The sequence below is a fragment of the Pantherophis guttatus genome, chromosome 10 (assembly GCF_059756535.1).
Source record: "Pantherophis guttatus breed Tessera chromosome 10, ASM5975653v1, whole genome shotgun sequence".
NCBI classification, from domain to species: Eukaryota; Metazoa; Chordata; class Lepidosauria; order Squamata; family Colubridae; genus Pantherophis; species Pantherophis guttatus.
This window is the reverse complement of record NC_142072.1, coordinates 7333116-7345206: the sequence shown is the minus strand read 5'-3', so window position 1 is coordinate 7345206 and position 12091 is coordinate 7333116.

Below are 12091 nucleotides of genomic sequence, written 5' to 3'. Positions count from 1 at the left end.
TTTGATTTATATGCCGCCCTTCTCCGGAGACTCAGGGCGGCTTACAATGCGTTAAGCAATAGCCTTCATTCTTTTGTATATTTATACAAAGTCAGCTTATTGCCCCCACAAACTGGGTCCTCATTTCACCTACCTTAGAAAGGATGGAAGGCTGAGACAACCTTGAGCCTTGGAGAGATTCGAACCAGCAGAAATTGCAGGCAGCTGTGTTAATAACAGGGTGCATTAAACCACTGTACTATCAAGGCTCTTGGCATCAGAGGCTCTGATGCCACCCTGGCATCAGGTTTACGATGGGAAGAAAAACAAGGTAGACCTGGCTGAATTCATCGTGCCTGGGGGAGGGGGGCGTTTAGGAGGGGGGCCCAAGGATGACACAAGTAGGATGACATCATCACATAGATGCTATAACTCATATACTTAGGCCTTGTAGTCAGTGGTGGGTTTCAAAATTTTTTACTACTGGTTCTGTGAGTGTGGCTTGGTGGGCATGGCATGGCTTGGTGGGTGTGACTTGGTGGGCATGGCAGGGGAAGGATACCTTGGTATCCTTGGTAGTACAGTGGTCTAAAGCACCCTGTTATTAAGACCAGCTGCCTGCAATTACTGCAGGTTTGAATCTCGCCAGGCTCAAGGTTGACTCAGCCTTCCATCCTTTCTAAGGTAGGTAAATTGAGGACCCGGTTTGTGGGGGCAATAAGCTGACTTTGTATAAATATACAAAAAGGATGAAGGCTATTGCTTAGCGCATTGTAAGCCGCCCTGAGTCTCCGGAGAAGGGCGGCATATAAATCAAATTAAAGAAAAAACCTGTAAAATCTCCATTCCCACCCCACTCCAGGGGAAGGATACTGCAAAATCCCCATTTCCTCCTGATCAGCTGGGACTCGGGAGGCAGAGAATAGATGGGGACGGGGCCATTCAGAGGTGGTATTTACCGATTCTCCGAACTACTCAAAATTTCCGCTACCAGTTCTCCAGAACTGGTCAGAACCTGCTGAAACCCACTTCTGCTTGTAGTACAACAATACAATTGTGGGATTTGGTGAGGATAGCATCAATTCATGTCACTGTTTTGACATCTATGCCCTAGATTCACATTTGACTTCCGCCGTGGAAGCCCAACCTACCTCGCAAACCTGTTGTGACGGAGGAAAATAAAAGATGGCCATATTTTGCACTGCCCTTTAATTCCTGCTGGAAAAATAAAAAGACAGAAAACGCAGTAAATCCGTTGGCTGAATAAAATAAAATACGCCCAGAGGGGAAGAAATATGATGCCAGTGTGGGGCAATGGTTGAGTTATTGGACTAGGACTTGGGACAATCTGGGGCTTTTGAGCTAATCATTCTCTCGCAGCTCAATCTGTCTCGCAAAGCCTTGTTTTGCTCCTGGAGAAAAGGCAGAGGATCAATCAATAGCAACAACAATTAATAATGTTAAGAGTCTGGCATTTGGTAGAATGTCAGCTTTCCATTCTATCTATCTATCTATCTATCTATCTATCTATCTATCTATCTATCTATCTACCTACCTACCCATCCACCTACCTACCTCTTATCTACCTACCTACCTACATCTATCTATCTGTCTGTCTGTCTACCTCTATCCATTCATCCATCCATCCATTCATCTATCTACCTACCTATCTACATCTATCTGTCTATCTACTTCCATCCATCCATCCACCTACCTACATCTATCTATCTATCTATCTATCTATCTATCTATCTACCTACCTACCTACCTACCTACCTACCTACCTACCTATCTACCTCTTATCTACCTACCTACCTACCTACCTACATCCATCTATCTATCTATCTATCTATCTATCTATCTATCTATCTATCTCCATCCATCCATCCATTCATCTACCTACCTACCTACCTACATCTATCTATCTGTCTACCTCCATCCATCCATCCATCCACCTATCTACATCTATCTATCTATCTATCTATCTATCTATCTATCTATCTATCTATCTATCTACCTACCTACCTACCTACCTACCTACCTACCTACCTACCTACTTACCTACCTCTATCTATCATCTATCTATGATCCACAGGGACTGTTGACCATGCCTAACAGTTGCCTACATAGGAAGTAATTCATATGCATTCATCTAAAAATAGCCCCTGTGCATGTGACAACAGACCAAACTTCGTCTTCCAGGAAATCGGGCTCAGTCCTTTCATCAGCCCTGAAGCTGCCTAGCTAACCATTTCCATTCCTGCCAATGGAGAACAATATCCAAACATTGTTGCATGGCTCATGGCAAACCTTACTTTTGCTCTCCCTTCCCCCTCCAACCGACTGTATTTCCTACCCGCAATTGCCCCATTGCAAGCTTTCCCTTCCAGAGAAAGCCGCCTAGTGGCTGTCGGGGGTAAGGGCAGCCGTGTCAAAGGCGCCCCCTAGCAAGGCTGGCTCTCCAGCCTCTCGAGAGCATAGTTGCAGCCACACTGATGCTGGTGAGCTGGTGATGGATGCTAATTACCAAGGATTTAATTGTTCCTCTTTACACCATTAACGATGAAGCACTCAGCTTCTGGGATAGGGAGAGAGTCATTAATATGAGCTATTCCCAAGGAATTGAATTGCAAGAGGGAGGGAGCCTGAGCTTCTCCTCCGTCTCTTCGCTCTGCTCTGTTGACTTCATCTCTCTCCAGGAGGCCTGATGCCCATTTCATACCTTGCTGCTCCTTAACCAGCCAAGAGGAGGGGGCCACGGCTCAGTGCCAAGGGGCACATGTCGGTCAGCTTGCAGAAGGTCTCAGTTTCAGTCCCCACCATCTCCAAGCAGGACTGTAAAATTGCCTGAACCTCTCTTGAGTTGGGACCCTAGTCCCCTTTCCCAGGGTTGCTGAACTACAAGTCCCAGCATCCTTCACCGTGAGTGAACTTTGCACTTTGAGAATAGTTGGACATCTTCCCCACTTCTAATGTCCAGGTTGCTAAGAGAGACCCAGTCTGGCTCACTGAATTCACACATTTTAAGAATTGAAGGTTTGGCTTAACACAGTATAATGCAGTGATGGCAAACCTTTTCGGCACTGAGTGCCAAAAAAGGAACACTTCACGTGCTTGCACTTCGCGTGCGCACGTGCTCATCAGGGCCGCGAACAAGAAGAGGAGCTGCCCAGGGGGCATGCGCGTGCCAGATAAGGTACTTCCGGTTTCTGGCACACGCATGCACACTGGCAAGCAAATATTCTGGTTATTGCCACGCATGCACATGTGCCGATCAGTTGGCCAGCACGCATGCTCACGCAGGAAAACTGAAGATTAGGTCTTCCAGTTTCTGGGATTGTCACATACAAAAAGGCCAGCTGATCATCGCTTGCGCATGTGCGCTGGAAACCCGGAAGAGGAACAGGCGATGCCATGTGTGCCAGGCGACATGGCTCCATGTGCGACTTCAGGCACGCGTACCATAGATTCGCCATCACGGGTATCGTGCATAAACCACAACTGCTCAGGTTTTACACAATACTCCGCTGTAGTTTGTGGTTTGCCACCACACTGGCTCAATTCACCTAAGTTAGCGCAACCAGATTGGGGCTGTAAGAATCCAGATGACTGCTAAGCAATACCTTTTGCTTGCTTTTGCTTTTTTTTTTTTTAATTTATATGCCGCCCTTCTCCGGAGACTCAGAGCGGCTTACAATGCGTTAAGTAATAGCCTTCATACTTTTGTATATTTATACAAAGTCAACTTATTGCCCCCACAATCTGGATCCTCATTTCACCTACCTTTGAAAGGATGGAAGGCTGAGTCAACCTTGAGCCTGCTGAGATTCGAACTTACAGTAATACCAAAGCGTGATCGAGTGTATTTCTTGGCCCCGATTTCTGCAGCCCAGATCCATGAGGCGGGTCCCCTGGGGTGATCCGTGGCCTGCCTTTCATTGCACAACCCTCACTCCAGCTGTTTGCAGCTTCCTAAGATTTCCATTAAACCCCAAGAGAATTCATTAGGAAGAAATGCCTCCCGTGGTGCTTTGTAAGGAAGCAGAACCACCGTCATTATTAAGGGTGGGGGGGAGCTTTCCCTTGAGAATTGATGGGGGAACTTCTCCTTTCCCTGTAGAAATTTGGGAGAAGCATCCCTCCTTTTGCTTCTCTGTCTACCAAAATTGCAGGAGCACTTCCCCAGCCTATTTGTGGCCAGCTGTACAGAGAACGCTCTCTTATGCAAGTTTACTCCATCAGCCTCATATTTCAGTTGGCCATGCTCCCAACTCAGAGTGCAGAAGGATTACAATGCACAGATAGCCCTGGATTTGAACCCAGGATTACTATCATAAGTCACTCCCGTGGTGAAATGGGTCATCATATGACTGCACTGATTTTATTACCCATTTGCAGTGGTCTTTAAACAAATACCCTGTTTCCCCCGAAAATATGACCCAACTGGAAAAGAAGCCCTGGCATAATTTTTCAGGATGCTCGTAATATAAGCCCTACCCCCCAAATAAGCCCCAGTTAAGATTGTCAGACAGATTAGTGCATTTATTACCGTATTTCCCCAAAATAAGACCTAACCAGAAAATAAGCCCTAATGCATCTTTTGGAGCAAAAATTTAATATAACACCCGGTCTTATTTTCAGGGAAACACGGTATGACATTATTAAACAAACACAGGTCGCCCTTGACTTACAACCATTTGTTTAGTGACCACTCAAAGTTACAATGGCAGTGAAAAAAGTGGCTTATGACCACTTTTCACATGACTGTTGCAGCATCCCCGTGGTTATATGATCAAAATTCGGACGGCAGGCACTATATATTAATGACCATTGCAGTCTCCTGGGGGGTCATGCGATCCTCTTCTGACAAGCAAAGTCAATGGGGAAGCCAGATTTACTTAACAACCATGTGACTAACTTAACAACTGCAGTGATTCACTTAACAGCGGTGGCAAGAGAAGTCATAAAACGGGGCAAAATTAACATCTGTCTTGCTTAGCCAGAGAAATTTGGGGCTCAATTGTGGTTGGAAGTTGAGAACTACCTGTACCTTTACCTGTAACCACTGTCATTAAGCAAATCCATGGCATTTTTTTTTTCACGGAAACGGAAGTAAACACCCGTTTTCAGCAAAACCTGTTATTAAACATGGTTGCATGACCATAGGATTCTGCAAACAACCATAAATGTGGGCCAGTTGCCAAGGGCACAAAAAATCACGTGATCACATGGGTAGCCATCAGAATGCATGGGTAACCATCAGAACTTCAAATCCAGGTTCTAAGTAGCCCTGGGGGGGCCCATCATAACTCCAAGTAGTTGCTAAGCAATGGTCACGTATCAAGAGCTTCCTATAAATGCAACTCGGTTTTAAGTGAACATCTCAAAGGCCTCCATCTACTTCGTAATCCCAAATATGACTTTTGTCTCGCTTTGACCAGAATCCACTCTGTTAGGATAATTACAGCAGCTGCGCCTTAAAATTTATTTAAAACAATAATGAAATATCACGGAACAGACCGAAACTTATCTCCATTTCCAAATTCTGCTAAAAAAATAAATAAAAGAGTGGCCGTTTGACACAATATGCTGGATTAGTCTCCAAAGGGATCAAGTAGTTCCTGGTTGGACAGCTTCTGAGATTCTATTCTATAGCCATTGCCTTAGCATCAGCCATGGAATGGTTTATTCCTGTGAGCATCAGAGGCCCCCTGAACCAGCTGTTGTGCTATGTCAGTGTTGGTGAACCTTTTCGGCACCGAGTGCCGAAACGGGAATGCACGCGTGAGCGGGGAAGCGCCGGAAACCGGAAGACCAGTTTCTCGGCATGAATGTGCGTGCAGAGAAGCTGAGCTTTCAGTTTCCACCTGGTCTTCCAGTTTCTGGCACTGGTCATCACGCATGCACGCACCAGAAACCAGAAGCTCAGCTTCCCAGCGTGTGCATGCTTCCCGCTACACACATGCAGGCCGGAGAACTGTTCTTCTGGTTTCCAGCTCTTCTGCACATGGATGCCGGGGAGCTGCTCTTCCAAGCATGTGCGTGCCGGAACCCGGAAGAGCAACAGGCGATGGCTATGGTGCCCGGAGGGAAGGCTTTGTGTGCCACTTCCGGCACATGTGCCATAGGTTCGCCATCCCTGTGCTATGTTGTTCCAGACCCGGCCTGTTGTGTGAAGCCAGATCTTGAATTGAAACCTAAGGAGAGGTGAGAGAATCGCCCTGATCTGCCTTTTAACCGTTTAATAATACGCCGAGAGCAGTGGTGGATTGCCCCCGGTTCAGACCGGTTCGTAAGAACTGGTAGTAAAAGTGGCGGCAAGCTCCGCCCACTGACCTGGACGTCATCGTAAGTGATCTGTGCATGCATCTGTGCATGCGGGCGCAATGCGAACCGGTAGTAAAGGTAAGTAGAACCCATTCCTGGCAGAGAGCAATAGGCAGGGTTCCTGGTACACGGTGACAAACACACAAACCTGACAATCTCTGCAGATTGGCTTGTTTCTAAAAGGCACAAGAGTTAAAAAAAAAAAAAAAAACCTTGTAAAGAGGTGGCAACCCAATTCAAATTGGCAAATGGCGCCCCAGAGGTGCTGCCAGAAAACACAATTGTGCCTTTGAGCATGCACAGAAGGGCCCTTTTTTTTTTCTGCAGCAGCTGGCAAATATTCTGCAAACCCCCATCCTTTAATTTTGAAATTAGGTCAGAGGGCATGGTTTAGAGAAGATCTGACACCTCCCTTGTCACCGAGGGCGTGCCCTGCAGTTTCAGCAGGAGCTTCTCTTCCCATTTCGCTCATCTTCCAGAAGAGGAGAATGAAGTGTGTGTGTGTGTGTGTGAGTGAGTGAGTGTGTGGGGAAGGGGGAGAGGGAGAGGGAGAGGGAGGGGGAGAGAGAGAGAGAGAGAGAGAGAGAGACCCAGAAAGACAGATGTTTTAAGCATTTTTTTTAAAAAAAGGAAACAAGAATAGCAAAATATTAAATAGCAAGAAAAGCACCATCGTTCAAAGAAAATCCATCTGTGCACGTCCTGTTAAATGAGCAAGATGCAGATACAAAGTGGGGGGGAAGGGTGGCTTCTGATAGTCTTTCCCTTTCACAATTGCTTGAATGGCACAATTTTATTTGCAGGTGGGTCCTCAACCTATGAACATAACGGAGCCCGGAATTAAGGTTGTTGTAAGTCTTGGCCGTTGTAAATCGAAACATCGTATGACCAGAGCCAATTTTTCAGCATTTTGTGCAGTAGTTAAGCAAACAACCAAGGTTATTAAGGAAACACCGCAGTCATTAAGCGAATGCCACCGTCGTTTAAAAGGAAGGAAGGAAGGAAGGAAGGAAGGAAGGAAGGAAGGAAGGAAGGAAGGAAGGAAGGAAGGAAGATGAGAAGGAAGGAATGGAAATGAGAAGGAAGGAAGGAAGCCGTAGTGGTGCAGTGGTTAGAATGCAATACTGCAGGCTACTTCTGCTGACTGCCGGCTGCCAGCAGTTCGATTTTCACCTGTTCAAAGTTGACTCAGCCATCCATCCTTCCGAGGTTGGGTAAAATGAGGAGCCAGATTGTTGGGGTCAATAGGCTGACTCTTAGAGAGGGCTGTAAAGCACTGTGAAGCGGTATATAAGTCTAAGTGCTATTGCTATTGCTTTGGTTTTAATTTTCAGAGGGCTGGGCTAAGCATAGATCATCGGTCATAATGGGGAATCTGCTTAATTTGAGACCAGGTTGTGGAGAACAATAGTAGATGGATGTTCCTGCTACAGGCACTGGTCATGTGTTTGAGTTGCATGCATGTATAAATGTATGAGTGAGCAGACTAGGATTTGACACTCTAGGCGGCCTTTGGGGAACTGATAGTTTGCCCACTCCTGCATTAAAAGCATGTAGGATCAACCTGACACCAATAAATAATAAAGATTTCCCTGGGAAACATTTGTTCCCTCAGTTGCTATCCCCGAGAGCAACTTGAGAACAGTACGGAGAGTCTTCAGCTTGCAACTGTTCATTAAGCGACCAAAGTTATGTCACTGAACAAAAAGTGACTATGACTGGTCCTTGTGCTTACAAGCATTGCAACATCCTCATCAGTTGTGGGTTTCACATATTCTTAACACCGGTTTGCCGTGCGTGCACACGCCTTCCGTCCATGTGCCCAGCCTTCCGCGCACGCGCTTTGCTCTCTCATGCGCCTTCCATCCATGCGTCCAGCCTTCCGCACACATGCTTTGTTCTCTTGTGCATCTCCTATGCATGCACCCAGCCTTCCGCACACACGCTTTGCTCTGTTGTGCGCTTTCCGTCCATGAGCCCAGCCTTCCGCGCACACGCTTTGCTCTCTCGTGCGCCTTCTGTGCATGTGCCCAGCCTCGAAAACATGGCTAAATAGGACAACATTATGCAGGAGCAGGTGGGCAGGCCCACCCACAGTTGCCGCTACCAGTTCTCCCGAATTGGTCCAAACCAGCTGAATACCACCTCTGATCCTTGTTCATGAGATCAGAATTTGGGCTCTTGGCAACTGGCTACAGTTGCAGTGTCCCAAGATCATGGGATCACCATTTGCGATCCTTCCCAGCCAGCTTCCAACAAATAAGTTCAATGGGGAAAGCCAGATTCTTTTAGCGACCGTGTGATTCACTGAACAATCGTGGCAAAAAACAATTGTGGTCTCAATTGTGATTGTAAGCCGAGAAGACTACCTGTAAGGCAGAGGTGGATTTCAGCAGGTTCTGACCAGTTCTGGAGAACCAGTAGCGGAAATTTTGAGTAGTTTGGAGAACCTCTGACTGGCCCCACCCCCATCTGTTCTCTGCCTTCTGAGTCCCAGCTGATCGGGAGGAAATGGGAATTTTGCAGTAACCTTCCCCTGGATTGGGGAGGGAATGGAGATTTTACAGTATCCTTCCCCTGGAGTGGGGTGGGAATGGAAATTTTGCAGTATCCTTCCCCTGCCACGTCCACCAAGCCACACCCACCAAGCCACACCCACAGAACCGGTAGTAAAAATATTGGAGACCCACCACTGCTGTAAGGTAGCAAACTGGTTTGAGGTTAGTCAGAGGTTCAAATCCAACAGGACCCAGGAGGAGAACCTACTGATTTTGTGGCACCTTCCCTGTGGAATAATAACCACCCCCCGCCCCCAAGCAAGCTGGATGACTCTCAGCCTCACACCGTTCAGGAAGCTATAAAAGACCCAGCTATTCTCCCAGGCCCTGGGGCAAAGTGATGGCCGGATCCACAGAATCCTCTTGCGGATGAGTGTTTGAAGTTACAGTGATACATTTGTCTTTGGGACTCCCGTGATTTCTTTCTGGGTTGGGTTTTTTTGGTTTTTTTTTTTTTTTTTTTTTTTTTTTTTTTGGTATTTTTCTTATTTATTTATTTTTTTCAAATTGTATACTGCCCAGAATTGTTAGGAGTGAGGCAGCCTCGACATTGCACAGCTGTATAAATAGAATAAAGAACTTTTTTTTTGTTCCTGAAAGGCATTTTAAAGTGCAGCTGTGCACCCTGAAGTCTTTCCTTGCTTTGGGGTTGGCCCGCTCAGCAGCAGAGTTCTTCAAAGCTGTTCTTTTTGTTTGTTTTTTTCCTCCCCCGATATTCTCATTCAATTGGAGGGGAAGAGAATTGGCTTTCAGAATTGTTCTCCAGGGAAAGGAGCTTTTGGGAGAAATTCTCTGGATGGAGAAACTATGACTGCGTTATAAGGCGGCAGAGGTGTCTGGGGACAGAGGAAACGAGCAAGGTGGCAGGCCCAGCATCATAATTCAAGTATGTGCATGTATGAAACAAGTGGGGGTTTGTGTTTTTATTTATTTGTTGAAAAAGCCAGCCTTTATTATTTTTATAAATAACTCAAGGTAGCGAACATAGCCAATCCTCCTTCCTCTTCCTATTTTTCTCCAAACAACCGCCATGCCAGATTGGGCTGGGCTGACTGGTTCAAAGTCACCCAGGTGGCTTTCATGCCCAAGGCGGGACTAGAACTCACAGTTTTCTGGCTTCTAAGCCAGCTCCTTCACCACCACACCACACTGGCTCTCTAGCCTTCTAGGTGTGTTGCGTTGAAAATGCCCCATAATTAAGGTGACCAATCATCCTCCTTTAGGGAGGACAGTCCTTCTTTTGTAAGTTCTGTCCTCTCTTGAAAAGTCTCCTACATGTCCTCCTTTTCGATATTTGAAGACTAATCTGTAAATCTCCGTATTCAATCGATGCCGATCCGATCCGTTGCGTGTGATGTGACGTATTTGTATTTGACATGACGATTCATCAAGGCTCAGTACAGTGTGGTGAGATGCGATTATGAGATGCATGTGCTCTGCACAGGAGAACTGTTTTGAGAGAGTATGCCGCACGCAAGTGGCTTTGTTTACTTCTTACCGAAACACGGCACGGCACACACACACACACTACACTCATTGTTGCAATGAATAAAATGGTTCTTTTATTTACAATATTTTTTCTTCAATTTATTTGTGTCCTCCTTCTCATTGTAAAAAAGTTGGACACCTTACGATAATTCCCTTTGGCTGTGCTAGCTAGCAATTCTACCTTATTTATTTTCACTTATATGCTGCTCAATCCAACAGCCTCAAAGCAGCTCATAGAGGAAAAAGAATGATAAATAAATGGTGGCTAAAGAATTCTGAGAGTTGAGGTCACCTGAAAGCTGCCAAGGTTGAGAAACACTGGCTTATGCTATTGATCTCACCTGCTGAACACCTTTCTCCCATTTCTCCTGAAAATATCTCTCTAAAATAGGGTTTTCCAATCTTGGAAACTAAAGACACATGGACATCAATTCCCAGAATTCTCCAGCCAGCTGGCCTATTGTGAAGTATAGCGATAGCAATAGCACTTATATACCGCTTCTTGGTGCTTTAAAGCCCTCTCTAAGTCAGCATATTGCCCCCAACAATCTGGGTCCTCTTTTTACCAACCTTAGAAGGATGGAAGTCAACCTTGAGCTGGTGAGAATCAAACTACAGGCAGTCGGCAGAATTAACCTGCAATACTGCATTCTCACCACTGCGCCACCACGGAGAAATATAATCTACTACACCTGGAAAGCCACAGACGCACTTTTCTCTGAAACACAGGTACCTTTTCAGGATTGAGTAGTTTCAAGATGGACGTATTGAGGATCCGTCTGTGTTTTGGAGTAAAGGGGAAAAATGGATGTGGTCCAAGTAGAAAAATCATCATCATCATCATCATCAAACTAATTAACTTTTTAAAAATGCAATCAACCTGGTTTTCATAAATTGATGTCCAATCTTCTCCCTATGACTATGTCTGTTTCCTAAGTCTTAAAATCACCCTGTTGAAGTCTATCTGATTTGAGGATCACCAACAGCTGAGTTGAGCAAGAGGTTGGGGGGATCACTCAAAACATTTTGATGCTTTCAAGAGACAGATATTATCCCCCCCAAAATAAGACCCAACCGGAAAATAAGCCCTACCATGATTTTTCAGGATGCTCGTAATATAAGCTGTACCCCAAAAATAAGCCCCAGTTAAGATCGTCAACCAGACGGAGGTGTTTAGTACTGCATTTCCCCAAAAATAAGACCTAACCAGAAAATAATCTATAATGCGTCTTTTAGAGCACGAATTAATATAAGAACCAGTCTTATTTTGGGGAAAACATGGTATAAATCTAGTGGTGCTTTTTCTCCACCCCTTCCTCCTTCATCTCCCACTCCTTTCTGGAGTTGGGAACGAGAACCCATCTTTGGTACATGTATATGTGTGCACGCACACACACACACCCATCAGTTAAAAGCCCCAAGAGATAAAACTTCTAACCTACTCCCCACCCTGGACTCTAATCATCAAACAGCTGCTAGACACATAGTGGGTCAAGGAGACAAATTCTGCAGTTAGATTTAATAAGGGGGTTGGGGAATTTTATGACTGCTAATAACATCTGTTGCTATAGCAATGAGGCTAATGATGGGGACGTGGTAATCGAATTTCACGCTTCAAGGCTAGATGGGGGCCATTGGTCTGATCTATTGGGGCAAGGCAAGAGTGCCAGGTTAGGTGGGCTGATCAGTCTTGGCGAAAGACGTCCAAGTGGACGGGAAAATGGATGGCTGGAGAGTCG